Genomic DNA, 21,409 nt, shown 5'->3' on the forward strand with positions numbered 1-21,409 from the left:
AAATTGTTACACTAATAATGGATCCATTGAAAATTTTGCATTTCTTGTAGTTTTAAAATTTTTTATTAGATATTCCTTTCTTTAAAAAATTTTTTTTTCATGCAGGCGTGATGGGAATAATTAAATGTTTTTTTTTCACATTTGAAAAAGAAATACTATCAAGTATTGTGTTTCTCTCTCCAACATATATAACTTTAAGCTTATGTTGTTATTTAGTAATTTTGTCCTGAATAATTGCTAAGATAGTCTGTGTTTTATAATTTTTGAGCACTACGGTGATATCAGTCAACAAGCATTTATTAAGCTTACTATGTGCTAGACACTGTGCTAAGATCAGAATAGTAGATTAACTTTGACCTCCATGAATTCAGAGGCTTTTTATTATTTAAACTTTGTATCTTCCTTTGTATCTGACAAAGATCTCTGTATATAGTAGATACTTAATAAATGTTTGTTGAATTAAGTTGAATAAAGCAATGTTGGAATGATCACAAATATAGGATGGATTAAACAATGTGCTTTAGTATCTGTCTTTGATCTTTCTGTTATTATATTTACATTTTTATGAGGTCATAGATTTAGACTTTGAAGGGATTTGGGGGAGCATTAAGCCCAACCTCCTAATTTTACATTTGCTAAAACTGAGGATTAATGAGGTCACCTGAGTGACTCTTAAATACACATTGGAGTTTCTTCATGACACCAATAGTCATGTAATTTATTATTTTTAAAGATTATGTCATCATAAGATTCTTTTTTTTAAGTTGAAGTAATTAAACAGATAAGTTGTTTAACATTTCTTAAATGTTAAAATTACAAATCAACTTTTTAAATGTTCTCATAAGTTATTTTAAACAAATTGTCAACTTTTATGCTAGTGTGACTTGCATTTAAGGATATAAATTGCTAAATATTTACATTCATCTTAAATAGGTAATCTTTACTATTAGCTTAGTAGAGCAGACCAGAGCAATAGATTCAGTTGGAGTGCTGCCTTGAACATTTACTACAAATATAATACTTTGTGAACCTTGAAGTTGATGATATGTAAAAAAGTACTTTGTAATCCTTAAATCATGATAGAAATGTAAGCAATCATAGTAGTATTTGAATGATAGGTTTTCATGAAGTGTTTACTAGACGAGCTTTGTTCTATCTCAGTCTTAATAGCTTAAGTGATCTGATAGTCCTTTGTTCTTTAGTACATTAAGAACTCTTCTTTTAGTTTGCTTATATGTCACTTTGGTACTGGGTCTACTTGATAAGATGGTGATATACTATTTTCTACTTGGCTATCTATGTTACTTGTCCAAGTACAAAGCATGGAGATAGAGGTGAGGACTCAGATCTCCAAGGGATAGTCCAATGCACTTTTCCCTGTAATTCAACCACCTCTAGGAACAAGGCACTGTATAAGCATATTTAAATTATTATCATTTGATTTTCAAGCCTAGAGAATTATATGCTATTATTGTCATTTTACATATGAGGAAACTGAGTTAAACAGAAATTATTTGCCCAGGGTAACATAACTAGCAACCTTTACTGATTTCTGTTTGAATTTTTCTATAGATAGATGACCATAATAATTTCTATACATACTTTACAACATTTAATTATAATTATAATGATAATTGCCACAGACAACATTATTGCAACTTAAAGAGGGATCTCTTAGACTAAAACTAAAAGTTTTTAATCTAGCACTGACCTTCACTGTAATAGAAAGTTATCTCATTGAGACTTCCTTATATCAATGAAATCCCAGGACTGGGTAAAACTGACAGGCATACAATGTACTACAAAAGCCTACTCATTGTATTATCAGAATAGCTCTGTGAAGTAGCTCGGATAGATGCTATTATTACAATTTTACAGATGAGGAAACTAGGGCTCCATATGGTGAGGGTGACATCCCTGTGGTTATACAATTAGGAAATATCAAAGGCAATATTCAAAGCCAATTTTTCCATGACTCAAACTCCATCATTATTTACTATCTCATGTTGATGCTCCTTTGACATTGATTCAGATAATTGCCATAGCTATACTTTTGCTTTGTGACCACTTTTTATAAGCATAGTCCAGCCATTGTATATTCTAGCAAGGTGTAAGTGCTTTGTGCTGTCTCTTTATCAGAGAATGTGAAATTTCACCCTCACTGCCAATACTAGTATATAACTCTTGCCATAGTAGTGAATCCAAGGAGCTAACGTATATGTAAATTTATAGAATATTAGAGAGCTATTGAACTTATCAACTTATTTTATAAAAGAAAAAGGAAGAAAAAAACTTTAGACATGAGATTAAGTGATTTGTCTGAGGTCTTAGAGATAGTTCAATTGGTATGGTCCTTAGCTCTTTCATTTAAAATATTTAATAACCAGAAAGGATTAAATCATTCATATCTATTATTTCACAATGGTTATTTGATATCTAGATGACATTTAAAAAAATCAAAGCACGTGTGCATTTGCTATGTTATAAATATTTATACATTTATAAACTCTATACATATTTTATACACATTTTCAGATCTTGTTATTTCAAATTGGTTTACATTTGCCTTTGTGTTTGAGAATTCAGACTCTTTCTTTGTAAAATTCCAAATTCTTGTAATCCATCTTAGTAGCTCCTGTCAATGCTCTTCCATTCATTGAGTTACCGTTCTCTGAAATGTTCAGGGAACAGAATAACAGCTAGAGCAAATTAACTAGGGAATAGTGTTCTGACGCATATACATTAAAATTGCATGAACACTGGCATGAGATCTGAGGGCACAAAGCTCTGATAGATGGAAATAGATCAAATTTTCACAGAAACATGTTGTTTTAGGAATCATTGTCATTAAGGTCCATGCTATTTAGAATGAGCTAGGGATATGTACTTGGGAGGTGTGTGTTCAAGTCTTAAACTCTGCCACTTTCCAACTAGGTAGCTTTTATCATATCATAGCATTACTAGATTAAGGAGGGACCTTAGAAACCATTTGAATCTTCATTTTACAAATGAGAAAGTCAAAGCCTTAGAGGTTAATTGACTTGCTCAAGGTTGAACAGGTAGGAAGTAGAATAGGTAGAATAAGTTCCTCTGATAAGGAAACTAATTTTTTTTTAAACTGTTATATTCTATCTCAGTCTCCTGTTTTATAAAATGGTGATAATAGTTCCATCATCTCCTTTTCTAACATGAAAATAAAATCATCTGTGTGTAGATGTTTGTAACAATAAATATTATCTGAATTTAAGATATTGTTTCCAAGTAAATGATACAGTTTAAATATCTTATGAGAAAAGATAATAAATGAAAATGCTTAAGGGAAAAAATTTAAGCTACATCAAAAATTGGAGCCCAATACTGAAGATAACATTTCAGACAATCCACCCATGGACAAATAACTCAAGAACATATGAAAACAGTGCAGCTGCAGCTGAATCTTTAGAGACTCATTTTATCAAGAATTAATCACCTTGTATTCCTGTTCAATGACAGCAGAGAAAACATAGCTGTGTAATCAATCTAATGAGGTATATACAGAGGGAGGATAGGGAGCATATACATACTGCCCATGCTGCAGTTCAGAGCGTGTATGCTGAAATCATTAGCCTAAGTTCATGCAAGCTAATAAGTGTCAAAGGCAAAATTTGAATCCACATCTCTCAATTCAAAATTCTTTACCCTCATTATTGTATCATGCTGCTGCTGCTGCTTTGACATTGAGCTCAGCTTTCTGTTAGGGTCAAAGAATGTTGGTAGGCTTTTCTCTCTGTGTTCTTAGGGAATGACTTGCTGTGACTCTGATAATTGATAATCAGGTGGGCTTCAGGGTATTCTGTTTCCATATTTGTGCAGGAAGGAAGTAGTCTGTCTCTTGATCCATTTGTAATGGATGGTGCAACATAAAAATGTCAAATATGAAAAATACACTTTCCCTTTCTTTGCTTTTGTCTCAGGTGAAGTTACAGAGATAAGAGTGGGGGAAATGAAGCAAAAATAGGCCCCATGGTGGAAGTAGTACTGAAGGCTTAGTCTCAGGTTTTAACTTGTTGTATGACCATGGGCCAGTCAGTTCTCCCTTAGCCTCACTTTATTTGTGTTTTTGGCCTATTTTAAGTTCTAACGGCTTAAAATTGCAGTTAGACTTTTGGCATACCATTTTTAACGAGGGGATTGAATTAGATGAGCTCTAATCTAAGATTCTTTTCAGCTTTTAATCATCTACAAGTCTATGATTATCTTCACTTATTTAGGCAAAACTTGTCAACGGAATCTATAATTTTGAGTATCTGAGGATATAATGAGTATCAAGGGATAGAGTAGGTGGTATCTATTTTATGCATGAAATCTACTTTTAAAGTTTGTTTTTCTTTTCACTAGATTTATAAGTAATGACCTAGAACTCTGATCCATGTCTTGCTATGAAGTTAATTGGGTAGTACATTCTTAAACTATGTGTGTATGGGGGATGTGGAGAGAAAGGAGGAGGAATGAAAGGGAGGGGAGAGAGAGGGTAGAAGGGAAACTAGAGAGAGAAAAAGGAGTGTGGGAGAAAAGGAGAGAAAGGAAGAGAAAGGGGAAGGAATGAAAGAGAAGGGAGAGGGGGAGGGGGAAAGCAGAGAGAGAGGCAGAACAGTGGAGGGGGGAAGATTTTTAAAAAGCATATATTTCTGAAAATCAAAAACCTTAATTTGGTTTTTCTCATATGCCTAAGTGATACTTGCAAGCTCTTTTGTTTAAAATCAGAGAGCAATGGACATATAAACATATGGGTAAAACAGGGTGAGGGAGAATCAGTGTGAGGCTTAACAATTGATGTTCAGAGGATATTTTTAAACTGAGAAGCAGCTTTCTGCCTTCCATGGAGTCATCATGTGTAATTAACAGCCCACATTTCCTTCTCTGACCAGTCTTACTCTGGATGTTGAGTTGTCATTTTGCTGGTTTGAAATATAGCTTTATTTCCCATACTGATTTTAATATGTGTATATTTATGTGTGTGCATGTATTTATGCATGTGCATATATAATATCTGTTAAGTATTTTTCTCATACCTCTCAAATAACTATCTAGTGCTATCATGACTGATTTTTTTCCTCTTTACTGGAAATGTGATAAGCATGGGTATTGAACTTTTCATTCACATCATTGATTAAAAATATGGAACAGGAGAAGAGTGAGAAAGGATAGATCTACTCTACCCCATTAAACACATTTTAGATCATAGGATAATAGGATTTTAGAGTTGGAAGCTATTTGGAGATCTTCTGATCCAACTCCCTCATTTTACAGATTTAGAAACAGCAGTGGAAAGAGGCCAGCCTTAAAAACAGGTTTTGCTCTTTCATATTTTTATCTGCAGCCTGATAACGGGAGACTTCTCTAATGTGTTGCCTAAAGATGCTACTTCTCCCCATCCCCATTTTCATCTGTTTAGCCACCTTTTTATTTACTATCCCCTTGAAAAATTGGCACACAAAACCTTATTGACTAGTTATATAACCTTATTCATAACTTCTCTTACTTGATTTCCTTTTCTACAAAAGCATTATGATAATTGCACTTTTCTGTTGCTTCCCCAGAAGCACTTAGTTAATGTGAGGATCAAATAAAATATGTGTAAAATGCTTTGCAAACCTTTAAATGTCATATATATGTAAGCTACTATTATTATTTCATAGTCTTGTTGTATAGATCAGAGGAGATACAGTTTGTGAAGGACTTTGTGGATGTTAAAGTTCTCTATATATGCCAGAAATTCTTAATAAACATAGTATTGTGGAGCACTTGAGGGGAAGGTGATTACCACATACTCAAATGGTGAATAGTTTTACTAGTCATTCAAGCCTCATTATTTTTTATTAAGAAAGTTTCAAAATTGGTAGATCCATACAAAACTGCAACTAGATTTCATCAAGGTATTTGCCAGAATTCTCATAATATCCTTGGGGATAAAATGGAGGAATGTAGCATGGATGATGTTATAATTGGGGGTATTACAAGGGTTGTCCAAGACTGTTGCTTAATGGATTAAATTCAAGTGAGAGTATCCACTCAGAGAGGAATCTTTCATTTGGGCTATTTAGTGGAGGTGTTTTCCTCTGTATAAATGATGACTTATTCAACTCCAGTGGTTAAAGTATATAAATAACATTAAAGTTGTCCATTTATATAATATAAAAACGGAATCAATGGAAAGACTATGATAAGGGAGGAAAAACTATAAAAAAACAAAACAAAACAAAACACCAGATTTGGAGTCAGAGGAGTGGAGACTTTATTTGAAGACTTCTCTCTTCTTCAAGACTAATTTGGTGATGTTGCATTTTGGGGCTTCTTTTTAGTGAATAAAGGGGTTGATCACAAGGTGATATTTGTAGAGGGCCAGAACTCTGAAGAGATATACTTGAATCAAAGACAGCATGGTGCTTGGGATTGAGGACCTACTCAGTGTGAGATAATGGTTCTTTATGGTGATGTAATAGTTGCTTGTGCTCAGTGTGTTGTAATGATGTAATCATACTGAAGTATTTAAGGGAGTTTCAGACACAGAAGGCTCTCTCAGCCACAGCCACAGAGAAGACTTCAGGCTCCAGACTCCAGAATCCAGATTCCATCTTTGACCAGCCTCGTGGTAGCTCTCCTGCCTCCTTCACTTCTCCACCTAAAGACCAACGACTCAGGCTTATCCCTCTGTGGATCAGCTAGCACGGACATTACAGATATTAGACCTGGAAGAGTCATCCATAGAATCATAGATTTATAATAGAAAGAGATATTAGGGAATATAGATGAGAGAAATGAGGCTTAGGGAAATAAAATCACTAGCCTAAAATCTAGGAGGGCAGTGCTGTTTTGGCCCAAATCAATGTACAATGTGTTCCTTTTCATGGGGAAGTAATGAACTATAGCAGTTGCTGAAAGTGAGTTCCATTGATACTTTGCACAGTGGTAGTTTCAGCATCACATAAATGCTCTCAAGGTGACTCCTTAGGAAGCAGCATAGTCTAGAGGAAAGGGGACTGGATTTGGAGTCAGACAGATTGAGGTCAAACCTGATTTCATTTTTACCTGCATCAATCAATCAATGATTTGCTAAGTGATACTGAGAGCCCAGTACTGTGCTCACCTGTGTGATATTGGTCTCAATAATTATTTGGATGACTAAGGACAAGTCCCTTATCTTCTTTGGCCTCAATTTTACAAATAAGTTTGGACTAGATGCTCTCTAAGACTTCTTTCAGAGTTAAACCTATGATTCTAAGAGGAAAGCATTGATTTTAATGCCCACAATATTATTCTCATCACCAAAGGAGTACTATTGTTGTTTTACCATCACCTATATTGAGATAGAGCAGTGGGTTTTGAAGATTTATATAGTCAACCCCATCCAGCTGTTGCTGCTATTCCTCTCTATCTAAAACTTTGGGGGAGGGGAGAATGTCTAGTTAGCAAAGGATAGAGAATGTCTTGATTAATGGTTAAGGGTCAATTGTACAAAGAGGCAGTGCTTTCTGTAATATTCCAGTGGCACAATGGAAAGAAACTGGCTCTGGAGACAGGGGCCATAGCTTAGCCACCTCCTATCTGTAACTTTTCAAATTTCTTTGTTTCCCTAGGTTTCTCCTTGCTCAGAATTAAGAGCCCTAGGAAATCATTTTTAAGTGTTAATTGTATCTAGGTTGTTGAAACCCTGCAGATAAGTCCTGACTGAGGAGAGAGAGGCTAGCATTTCCATCTGACCAATTCAATTGGAAAGTTATTAAAATCCTCCTGTGTTGAGAAGAGTGCCTAACTAAATCTCTGGCCTAATAGGACATTAAATTTAAGGAGAAGAAAAGATTCAATGTGGTAAATGTATTAGAGATAGAGATGATTGCTGATGATAGAATGTTGTTCAGTTGTGTTTGACACTTCATCATTTGCTTTTGAGGTTTTCTTAGCAAAGATGCTGGATGTTTTGTCTTTTCCTTCTTCAAATTATTTGACAATTGAAGTAACTGAGGCAAACAATTGCCTAGGGTCACACAATTAGTAAGTACCCAATTGAACTGAATTTGTATCTTCCTGTCTTCAGGTCTAATACTCTATTCACTGCACCACCTAGAAAAGCACATTAGAAGAGATTGGAGGAGACTTCAAGGAGGAGGCAATATTTACACAGGTTTTTAAAGGATGGAGAGTTATTCATTAGGTAAAGAGAGCTCATGTTTATACAGCATTTTAAAGTTTGCCAAGTGCTTTATATACATTGCCTCATCTGATGACTAAAAGTGCCTTGAATCACTACTCCATGACCTTCCTTGGTCAAATTCAACATCCTCATCCTAGTCCATATACCAAGGGTGCCCACACTTCCAGAATGCATTAAGTTTTTAAAAAATGCTTCCATTATATGTCTTTGTAAGATATATAAAACAGGTGATCATCCTTATTTTATAGGAGGGAAAACTCAAGCTGAGAAAAGTGAATTAAAGGACCTACCTGAGGTCATTTAACTAGTACATGTTGGAGCAGAGAACTGAATCCAGATCTTCTACTTATTAGAGTTTTCTGTACCAGGAAGATCACATCTACACTTCATTTTGCTGCTTCTTCCATTAAGCCATTGTCTTCCATTCAAGGGTACAGTAAATAGGTCCTCCTATGGTTTTGCATGAACCTAGTGTTCTTGGCTTTGGAGAAAACAAAAGAACCATATTCCTTTGGTAGTCACCAGTTCCTACAGATAACAAGTAACAGTATAGAACCCTTTCCTATGGTTCTTTATGGTTTACAAAACATTTTTCTTAGGATATCCTGTAATGTTGGTGGTATAAGTCTTATGATTTCCATTTTATAGGTCCTACTATATGTTGTGGGGTAGCTAAGTGGATAGAGCACTAGACCTTAAGTCAGGAAAACCGGATTTCAATTTGGCCTCAGACACTGTGTGACCTTGAGTGCCTTAACTGGAGAAGGAAATGGCAAATCACCATCTTTTCCAAGAAAACTCCATGGACAGTATTGGTTAACTATGGTCAATGATGATGATATCACTAGGAACAACAACCAGTGTTGTGAACACTGCAAGTACCCAATAAAATTGTTGGTGCTGCTTATTTGTCAAAGAGATGTGGAGATAACTTCTGAGAAATGAAGATATGTGCAATTACAAAACCATTAAGAGTCTGAGCTGGGACTTGAACCCAGGTGTTACTATTTAAGGCCAGTTTTTTTTTTAAACTATAATACTGTGCTTCTAATTAATGCATAAGTCATCCAGAAAAGATCACTGGTAGCTCTTTATACCACATGGACTATCAGGGATCAGCAAATTAGTTAATTGTACCTGTGCCCATACTACTCTGGTACTGCTTAGTATTTTATTTAAATGATTTCATTATGGGCTCTTAGCAGGTGAAATAAGCTGGTTTTTTTTTTTTTTTTTTTTTGGATTTTGTGTGTGTGTGTGTGTGTGTGTGTGTGTGTGTGTGTATGTATGTATGTATTTCTAAACATTTAATCTTGGGAGAAAAAGAATAAAACATGCAGCTTTTATTAACTTGCCTGGCTTAAAAGTCCAACCTCACTTTGCTTACAGTTTACTTTATTAATGAGAGTAACAGTCATCAGATAAATCAGAATTATGGGAGTTTAGGTAAGAGTTAAAAAAGAACTTGGAGATTATTTGGTCCTCTCTCTTTATTTGGCAGAGCAGAAAACTTTGGTTTGAAGGACAGAAGGAATTTGCCAAAAGCCTCAAAGCTAATTATTGGTGGAGCTTGGGAATCCAGAATTTAACTTTAGTGCTCAAGCTAATATTTTGTTTCTATTTTAGTGTCATTTGGGCTTAACTGCTTAGGGAAGCAGTTAACACTTCTTTTCTCTTTTCCATAGTGGTGTTTATAGGGAAGGTCTAATGTGCCACTGATTCCTAATATCAGGTAGGAGAGAAAAAAGGGGAGAAGTCATGATTGTCAACAAAATCCAGTGTAGTCACTCTTGGAAACAAAAAATTCTAGTTGGATCACTCTGGAGGACTGTAGAATGATACTGGCCCTCAAGGGTTGTTCCCCAGGGGACCCAGTTATAGATAAGTGTCAGTCATCTCTCCCTCTGAGATATCCAATCCATTTACACAGAAGCCAGTTGTCATAAATGATTTATGAAATCTCAAGTAGACATTTGCTCATAACTTTCTCTTTTCTCCCTATATCCCTTTAAAAAACTTATTTCTTTTCCTTTTTCTCTCACTCCTATTTTTTTCTCTCCACCTCCTCTTTCTTCCCTTTCTCCTACTTTTATATATATTTTTGTATTTCTGGCAGCCTAGTCTGTGGGGACTCTTGAAGAGAGTTAAAAAATGAGGGATTTTAGGAAATACTCATAGATTCAAAGCAGAAATTTTGCATCAGAGGTGTCAAAAAGTAATTTCAAGTATACATTTCTTTTTTGATTGCTTCCCCTTCAGTCTTCTGGTGACTTCCTTATATATTTAAAAAAATTATCTTGAACTTAAATATCAACTTTTTTCTTTTATAAAAAACATTTATATATAAATAGCATAACACAAAACAAAACAGCATTATATATGAAAACATGAGTTTCCATTTTGTACTATTTGCTTAAAAAAAAGGATAAAGTGAATTCTATTTTGTAATGTTCGGACTAGCTTTCTGGAGGACCTCAGGACCAACCTTGATCTTAGTGGAGGAGTGCAGGAGTCAGGAGAGCCACCAGGAGGATGGTCAAAGATGGAATGTCTTATTTCCAGTCCTCTCAGCCCTTAAATACCTTGGTATGATTACATCATTACAGCACACTATGTATGTGTGAACTAGAGAACTATTACATCATCCTGCTAAGTACTTAGTATATGTATACTAAAGAATCATCATCTTATCAATTCCACTGAGTTAACACTTTGTGGTATCTTTGTTTCAAGTATACTTTTCCAGAGTTCCGACCCTCTAAGTTACATAATATTTTCACAATTATCCTGCTTCTCTGTGCTTCCTTTTGTGATCTCTTCTGTGCCTTTGAAAATGTTTTAATGGTTCCTTCTCTTTGGGGAGGAGAGCATCATTTTTACTAACTTGGGTCCCCTGGGTTCCTGCACTGATTTCCTTTTCTGGGGGTTAAGGTTCTTTGTGACTTCAGATCTTTATGTTTTTTTAGGGCATTGTGTTAGGAAATTTAGAGCTTTGGGATGTACCAGGGTCCACACTGATTTCTGCCACAATTTGGCAGCTTCCAAGGTCCAAGTTGTGAGGTTTTGAGTGCTATTGTCCACAGTTCTCTCATAGGAGCCCTTCGCTCTTGCTATTTCTGGACACAAAGCCTTGCAAGTTACAAGTGTGTTGAGTTGCATAGGGGAGGCTTCCAGGTTGCCTACACTAGTGCTGCTGATTTTGCTAGCAGTTCTCTTCTATTTCCCATAGAATTGTGGCTGACTTTTTATGCCATTCTGGCTTGGAAGAAGTAGCCAATTACTATAGTTCTCATTTAATTTTTTGATCATTGATTGATCACATTAAAAAAAAATTTCTTTTAAGTTTTTGTTGGAGTAGGTTCAGGTAGTCATCTTGACCACCTGTTTTAGGTGGTTTCCTATAAATACTGCCCTTCTTCCTAGCAAGTTGCCAAAAAAAGGCCAGATAAAGCTTAAACTAGTTGAATTCACTGCAATTCAATATCCTTTGTATTGGAAGATGAGGCTCTTGATAATGATTCCTTTGTGTAAGTGTGCTCATCTATTCTTTAACTGCATGCACATACATATACTAAGGCAACTAGTTGGCACAGTGGGTAGAGTATTAGGAAAATCATCTTCATGAATTCAAATATGACCTCGTACTGTGTAACTCTAGAAAAATCACTTAATCCTATTTGCCCTCAGTTTCTCATTTATAAAATGAGCTAGATAAGAAAATGGCGAACCATGGCAATTATCTTTACAAGAAAACCCCAAAATAGGGTCATGAAGAATCAGACACAACTGAAAAATAGTCATGCATTCACTTACCACCTCCCTGTTTTCTGATTGTACTAATATTTGTAGACTCTGCTGCTTATGACTATTTATAATATTCATAATCTAGTAAATTTGATGGAAAGGAATCTTTTCCTTTCTGCGTTCTGTAAAGTCAGACTACTCTCTGATATTGCTGTCTCCTCAGAGTTCACAAATCTGCCAGTCAGTTGATAACTTGTAAGTATTTCTGATGTGTATTTAAAAAGATAAAAATTTGGGGTAAGGAAGTAATTTTTAGAAGGCCATTAGGAATTCATTTAAAAACAAATCATATCAACCTAACTTCAATTTATTTTTTGATAGAATTAATAGATTAGTTGTCAATAAGAATGAAGTCAGATATCACATAAAGTCTTTTATGTCATCCTTGTTGACAAAATGGAGAGATAAGAGGCTGGGTAAAAATACAGTTAGGTAGATATACAGCTGTTCTGTTACCTAAAGAGTTAAAGAACAAATCTATGAACAGCTAAAATTTAAAAATTGTATATAATATACAGATTAATAAGGGTTTTTTGCATCTTCTTAACTTTAATTTGAACCAGTCTCTATATTAGGACTCTAGTGCTATTCTTCAGAGCCTTATCTTTTGTCCTTTGTTCTGATTTCTTTAATATTTTCATCAAAAATGTGGTAATATTAAAGGCAAGTGCCATGAAGCTGAATAGATTATATGTTGGATAATAAATTATATATTGGATGATGAAATTAACATTAAAATATCTTGCATAGTCAAAACTAACAAGAGATAAATTATCAGCAATGTGGCTATGGTGAAGTCTAGGCTTATTTTCTTATCTGTAAAATGGGATTAATAATACTATTAAAACCTACTTCACATGGTGGTTGTGACTTCCAGGTCTAGATGAATCTATTCTTGTCTTTGGTGATTATTACTGAATAGACATTTTAGCTCTAACCAGTTAAATACCCTGGAAGCATAAAATAAAGCTTCACTGTGACTTTCTAAATAAATCAGTATATGGCTGTAGATCCACAAACAAAAAATAGAGTGGAGCAGTGGAGTCATTGTGTTTGGACTTTAACCTCTGTTTCCAAGAAGGAATGATGCTAGGGAAAGGAGGAAACACATGTAAGGAACCAGAGAAGGTGCTTCCATTTGGAACATGAGCCTTTTTAAAAAAATTAAAGTTATGACCTATTAATTTCCTATACTTAAGTTGTGAGAGGTGACACCGTATAGTAGAAATGGTCCTAGCGTTGGAATGAGATAGACTTGATATTATTGATGGGTTGTGGTCCATGGGGTAATGAAGATTCAGATATGACTGAAAAACAACTGAACAACTACAGCTTTGTTTTAATTATCTATCTCATTGCAAAAGTGGGTATTTGGTGAAGCTCCATTGTTTAAGCTTAGTTTCTAAGCATTTGAACATCCTAGGAACAGCAGGATTTTTCAGTTTGGCTACTTTCTTCTCCATTTCCGTGACAATTTGTTGAAAGATGAATGGGAACAAAAAGATATTTTAATCAGCTCTGATTTAAGCTTCTGGTTTTGTCAATCATTGAACTGTGAAATTTGACAGACTCCTACTATTTCCATGACTTTCCCCCTTATATATGCTCATGCACACACACACACACACACACACACACACACACACACACACACACACTCACACACCCATTCTTCCTATCTCTACATAGAATAGTTCTAAGATTAATTTGAATCTGAAGTTACCTAATAGTGACGGCAGCAATATATAGCAGAGTTCAAAAGACCTTGATTCAATTGTGACCTCTGACACATGCTGATCTTGTTACTATCAGCAAATCACTTAACTTGTCAGTCTAAGAGAAAGATCACTAAGACTGTTACAGAGTTGCCAAGCTATTGATTAGGGGAGTTTTGTGATGAATGGCATTCTCTTTACTGATGAAATCATCTGTCTATAACAAAAAAAAAATAAAAATACCATCATTTGGGATATAAGATCACCCTTTGACTCTGGAAGCAATGGAGAAGACATCTCAGACTCTGAGAATTATTTTTAGCTGTATTTGTTATGCAGATATATATGCTCAGTAAGGATAATTTTGTATTCCCCATTGTACTTTGCAAACACTAGGTGTCAATTAATAATTGCTAGATGAATAGATGGAAGAATGAAATGTATGATCCCTCTGTGTTGTAATCTTTGTTTATCTCCAATTCCCATTATTTTTTCCTGGTTGTTTTTCTGCACTAGACTTAGGTTGCTTTGGGTAATTCCATGAATGTCTGAGTTGCTCATCTGAAATGGTAGAGACAGGCTGATTATGTTTCCTGAAAAATTACAGGATTTCAGTGGTTTTCAGGTTCATGATGTTTAATCATTTTTCAGTTGTGTTCTGACTCTTCATGCCCCTTTTGTGGTTTTGTTGGCAAAGATACTGGAGTGGTTTGCCATTTTCTTCTCCAGTTCATTTTATAAATAAGGTAACTGAGACAAATGAGATTAAGTGACTTGTTTGACTTGTTCAGAATTACAAAGTGAGTTTCTGAAGCCGGATTTCAAGCCAGGTCTTCTTGATCACCCACCATCTAGTTTCCAGCTCAGCCTACAGTTGAAGTCGACAGCCACTTTATTTTTTGTTTGTGGGATTTATAGAGCCCAGCTCAACTGTAGGCAAAAAGTCTACTTGATGGGAAGATATTTATTTCATAGACAAGGCAGTTGAAGTACAGACAAGTTAAAATGTGAAGTTTTTAATGCATAAATAGGTAAAAGATAGTTGGTAGTTGCCTCCTCGATTAGACAGTAAGTTCCTTCAGAGAAGAGTCTGTCTTTCTTACTTTTCTTCACCCCCTCAGTTAATAGTATTTTTTCTAATTACATGTAAAGATGGTTTTCAACCTTTATCTTTGCAAGATTTTAGAGTTTCAAATTTTTCTTCTTCCCTTCCCTTTTCTCTCTCTCCTTCCCAAGATAGCAAACAATTTAATAAAGGTTATACTTGAACAATTGTATTAATTATATTACCACATTAGTCATGTGGTGAAAGAAGTATTAGAACAAAAGAGAAAAACCATCCCATTGAAAATAGTATGTTTTGATTTGTATTTAGACTCCAAAGTTCTGTCTCTCAATGTGGATAGCATTTTCCATTGTAAGTCTTTTGGAATTGTTTTGAATCATTGTATTGCTGAAAAGAGCTAAATCTATTGTTGTTGATCCTTGCAAAAATGTTGCTGTTACTGTGTACAGTGTATTAGAGCTAGCATTTGAACTTAGTTCTGCGTGTAGTTGATCTCATATTCTTTCTAATATATTCTAATATACCTCCTCTAATAATGTTCATACCTCCTCTAATAATGTTCATTCTGCCTGGTGCCAATTATTTGACAAATGCTATCTCCTTAATGGTACCAGTCTGCCTGTCCTACTAATGAGCAATTGGGTGAAAAGGACAGAACATAGTGAACCTCCTTTCTGTCTGCATTGACATTCTTGCAGGTGGTTGGACATGTTAGTCATACCCAGCAATAACCATGTTTTCCAAAGTCATGGGTGCAAAGAGTAGTTGAGACAGCCACAGTAGAATACATTAAAGCTGAAAGAGGAATAGAAAACCTGGGACAGGTTGATTGGGAAATGAGTGAAAATAACACCCATTTCTAGTATAATTTGGTTTGCAAAGCACTTTCCTTATGACTTTCCTGTGAGGTACTTGGAGGATCCCACTTAAAATGGTAGTTTAGACTGGTTCCTTGATTTATCCAGGATCACTCAATTGGAAAGTTTCAGAATTAGGGTTTGAGGATAGATTCAGATTCCAGAGATAGCCCTCTTTTCACTCTGAACTTATTATTATTAGAATAAGAACATGGATAAGCATATGAATATGGAAAATGATACAATGAATACTCAGAAATCTAATGTATCCTGAGTTCTAACCTCTCATTAGGAAAATGGACTTCGGAGAGCCCATTTTCAGAAGGGTGTACTGAATGAGTTAATGATTAAGTGCTTTTTTTTTTTTTATCAGTATGTGCATTTCTCACCAACTTTCATCTGAGGATAAGTTCCTATTTATAGTTTTTGCTTAACAGCAAACAGCAGGATTCTCACTCTGACTGACGCCCCATTAAAATGTTTGATGAAAGAGTGTGAGGGGATAGATGCTTTTTACTTGTGACAAATTTTGTTTTGAGTGCTAGGAGATGTAACTTTTTTTTCAGACTTGATAAGGGTAAAACAATTTTTTTTGTTTTCTCATGATGACCAATTTTGTCTGTAGAGTGAATATAAATAAATATATCTTTTGCATCAAATAAAGCAAATGTATATTTAGGTGCTTACAATGGTGTTAAAATTTTTTAAAAAAAATTTCCTTATTAAAATGTTATTTTCTTTTATTTTTTATCTTTCATTATCTTTAAAATAATGGTCATTTAAAATCATGGTCATTTTCTACCCCTCAGATTATCTACTTTCCATTGTAAAAAGTAGCTGTCAAGAAAAACCAATGGACACAGTAACCATATTTGTCAGTGTTATACTTTTGGCATCTATTCTTCTTTCCCCTTCTACAAAGAAGACAAAGGTATATATCAACATTTGTTCTCAGGGCTCAAGATTAGTCATTCTTTTTAATCTCAGTTCAGCTGCTTTTCAAAATTACCATTTACATTGTCTATACTTTACTTGTGGTTATTTTTTTTTAATTGCAGCAGTTGCTTATAATTTGTTTTTATGGCACTACTTGATTAACCCCTCCCTTTTCTTCCCATTTTTAAATATCATTAAAACACCAATAAAAATAAAAATTACTGCTTTGAGTATTTTTATATGAAATTTTTTTGTCTGACCTTTCCTTTTACTTTCCATGGTAGGATTAATTGCTTAATTTTCAACTATTCTGAATTGAAAAGAAAACTGTCTCCCAGTAGCATTTACTCTACCTTGCCCAGAATGGGAAAATTATGCCTGCTTTCATAAAACATCTAGCTTGATGTTGCTGAAAATTTAAATGACAAAATATTTTGTTTCAGTAAACAAAAACAATAGCTTTATTTTTGGCAAGAAAACATACAATTTCCCTCTTCCTCTCCCTCCCTGCAGCAGTCTGTTCTCTGAAGGTTTAATTATTCAATAATTTTAGGTCCTAGATGTGTTTTTCATTCCTTCCATATATTTTCCAAATCTATATATTTTCACCTACTAAATTATCAGCAAAAAGTATTAGCCTCTAGATCACTTATGAAAATTCAAAATGGAAATAGCTCCCTGGTAGATCAGTGGCTTAGGAAGGATCTTCATTTGATTCTGTGACTTTTGAAAGGGAAAAACAATCAATAGTAAAATATGACCTCATATATATGTTGACTTTAGTATTTTTAGGTATTTTTATAATGATATAGAATTTTTTATGTTGAGCTTAGGAGCGAGGAAAAAGTCCCTACAATTTTTTTTCTCTTTCTGGTAAAATTAATACCAAATTAATACCAAAACCCACACAAATCCTTAGCCTTTCTATATATTATTGATAAAGCCCATCAACAAGAGAGAAATTACATTTAAAATAACTGTAGACAAAATAAAATACTTGGGAGTCTATCAGCAAAGACAAACCTAAGAACTGTATGAATACAATTACAAAATACTTCTCATACAAATAAAGACAGATCTAAACAATTATAAAAATTTCAATTGCTCATGTGTAGGTTAACATAATAAAAATAACAACTCTGACTAAATTGGTCTACTCATTTAGTGTCATACCAATCAAACTGCCAAAAATTATTTTATAGAGCTGGAAAATTAACAATAAAATCCATCTGGAAGAACAAAAGGTCAAGAATATCAAGGGAATTAATGAAAAAAAAATGGTGGCACTACATACCTGTCAGATTGGCTAAGGTGACAGGAAAAAATAATGATGAATGTTGGAGGGGATGCGGGAAAACTGGGACACTGATGCATTGCTGGTGTAGTTGTGAATGAATCTAACCATTCTGGAGAGCAATCTGGAATTATGCCTAAAAAGTTATCAAACTGTGCATACCCTTTGACCCAGCAGTGCTACTACTGGGCTTAAATCCCAAAGAAATACTAAAGAGTGGAAAGGGACCTGTATGTGCCAAAATGTTTCTGGCAGCCCTTTTTGTAGTGGCTAGAAACTGGAAAATGAATGGATGCCCATCAATTGGAGAATGGTTGGGTAAATTGTGGTATATGAATGTTATGGAATATTATTGTTCTGTAAGAAATGACCAGCAGGATGAATACAGAGAGGTTTGGAGAGACTTATATGAACTGATGCTGAGTGAAATGAGCAGAACCAGGGGATTATTATACACTTCAACAATGATACTGTATGAGGATGTATTCTGATGGAAGTGGATATCTTCGACAAAGAGAAGATCTAATTTAGTTCCAATTGATCAGTGATGGACAGAATCAGCCACACCCAGAAAAAGAACACTGGGAAATGAGTATAAACTGTTTGTACTTTTGTTTTTTTCCCCAGGTTATTTTTACCTTCCAAATCCAATTCCCCCTGTGCAATAAGAGAACTGTTTGGTTCTGCACACATATATTGTATCTAGGATATACTATAACATAATTAACATGTATAAGACTGCCTGCCATCTAGGGGAGGGGGTGGAGGGAGGAAAGGGAAAAGTCAGAACAGAAGTGAGAGCAAGGGATAATGTAGTAAAAAAATTACCCAGACATATATTCTGTCAATAAAAATTATAATTTAAAAAATGGTGGCTTAGCAGTACCAAACTTAAAACTATATTATAAAGCAGCAGCCATCAAAATCATTTGGTACTGGCTAAGAAATAGTGTGGTAGATCAGTGGAAGATATTATATATATACAACATAATAATCATGGCCTATAGTAATCTAATATTTGATAAACCTCCAAACCCAGCTTCTGGAATAAGAACTCACTATTTGACAAAAAATTGCTGGGAAAATTGGAAAATAATGTCAGAAACTTGGCATAGCCTTTTATCTCATACCCTATATCAAAATAAAGTCAAAATTGGTTCATGATTTGAGCATAAAGGATGATACCATAAACAAATTAGGAGAACAAGGGATAAGGGATAATTTACTTATCAGATCTGTGGAGAAGGGAGGAATTTATGAGCAAAAAACTAGAGAACATTATGAAAGGCAAAATGGACAACTTTGATTACATTGAGTAAAAAGTTTTTGAACAAACAAGACCAACAGAAACAAGATTAAAAGGGAAATATAAAACTGGGAAAAATCATTACAGCCAAGGTTTCAAATACAAGTCTTATTTCTAAAATATATAAAGAACTGTGTCAAATTTATAAGATTGCAAGTCATTTCCCAATTGACAAATAGTCAAAGGAGATGAAGACAATTTTCAGATTACTAAATTAAAGCTTTACATAGTTATTTGAAAAAATGTTCTAAATTACTATTGATTAAAGAAATGCAAATTAAGACAACTTTGGCTAAGATGACAGGAAAAGATAATGATAACTGTTGGAGGGGATATGGGAAAACTGGAACACTAATACATTGTTGATGGTGTTGTGAAATGATCCATCCGTTCTAGAAAGCCATATGGAACTATGCCCAAAGGTCTATAAAACTCTGCATACTTTTGACCCAGCAGCGCCATTATTGGGTCTGTATCCTCAGGAAATCATAAAGGAGGTAATAGGACCCATATGTGCAAAAATGTTTGTAGTAGCTCTTTTTGTGGTAGCAAAGAATTGGAAAATGAATAGCTGTCCATCAATTGGAGATTGGCTGAATAGCTTGTGGTATATGAAGGTCATGGAATGTTATTGTTCTATAAAAAATGATGAATAAGCTTTTCAGAAAGTCCTGGAAAGATTTATACTAACTGATGCTAAGTGAAACCAGCAGGACCAGGAATACAATGACAGAAAGAATATTGATGATCAACTATGAAAGACTTGGTTTTTCTTAGTGGTTCAGTGATCTAAAGCAATCCCAATAGACTTTGGAGAGAAAATGCCATCTGTATTCAGAAAAAGAACTAAGGAAACTGAATGTGAATCAATACATGTTATGTTCATTTTCTTTTTTCTGTTTTTTTTTCCTTTCTTCCATGTTTTTTCCCTTTTGCTCTGATTTTTCCTGACATGATTAATAAAGCAATGTGTATTAAAAATAAATAAATTTACTAGAAAAAAATAATAAATTTCTATGTTTAGTGAATAGTACTATTAAATGAATGATAACAAAATTGGAGACTGAGTCATAAAATTACAAGGTTGTACAGGGCTTTGAAGATTATAGTTCAGCTATAGGTTAAGTAAGAATCTCAGTTTTAGCATCCTTGAGAAATGGTCTTTCAATGTCTGCTTGATAATCTCTGGTAAGGGGGAGGGAATCCATGACCTCCAGGGGTAGCTCCTTTCATTCTTAGTTCAAATTGTTGTGTTTTTTTTTTTTTCTTCTATAGTTTTTAGTTCTTGCTTGCTTGCTTCTTTCTGGGGCCAAGAAGGACAAATCTAATCCCTTTTCCCCATAAATATATACTTCAAGATAGATACCATGTACTCTTCTGAAACTTAGGATCATAGGTCTAGAACTAATCCAATTTTCTTATTTATAGGAGGCAAGATGGTGGCCCAGTGGATTGTGTGTTAGCCTTGGAATCATGAAGACCTGAGTTCAAATTCAGCCCTGTACATTTACTAGCTGTTTAACCCTAAAATAACCTCTATCTGCCTCAGCTTTCTCAATTATAAAATGGGGATAATAATAGCACCTACTACTTAGGGTTGTTTTGAGTTAAAAATGAAATACTATTTGTATAGCATTTAGCACAAGAAATGGTGCATAGTAGCTTATCACTGATTATTTCCTTTCTATTTCTCAACAGTCTACTTTCCTTTCTACCTTTGGAGTTTGGAGATAGAGGTTCAAGGCTTTATATTTGCCATTGACTAGACATATGCCCACAGACAAAATATTTCATTTTTGAATTTCACTTTCCATTTTTATTCAGAAGCAAATTTGATGATCTTTAAGGACTCTTTTAGTATGTACATATTAGATTTAGAAGCTTCTCTTTAGAGTAAACAGTTTTACTTCATCCAATCCTTATATGATCTAGTCTCCCTTCTCTTTGCCATTTTGGCTATATTATTTTGGATATGTGTGTCCCAAGTCCATATCTTTCATCAAACATCCCTCAAACATATTCTAATACCTGGGTTTTTTCAGGGCAGAGCAGAGTGGGACTGTTACACTATTTATTCTGGACATAGTGACCCTTTTATGGTAGTCTTCTAAATTATTTTATGTTGAAATTTTGCTATTTTAACTCTCACTTTGATGGGGGAAACTAACTTCAATTGCCCTGCTTGAGGGAAATCCCTGGTAAAATGACATTTATTTTCATTTTCTCCTTTAGGGACCTGG

This window comes from Sminthopsis crassicaudata, chromosome 1 (assembly GCF_048593235.1).
Source record: "Sminthopsis crassicaudata isolate SCR6 chromosome 1, ASM4859323v1, whole genome shotgun sequence".
NCBI classification, from domain to species: Eukaryota; Metazoa; Chordata; class Mammalia; order Dasyuromorphia; family Dasyuridae; genus Sminthopsis; species Sminthopsis crassicaudata.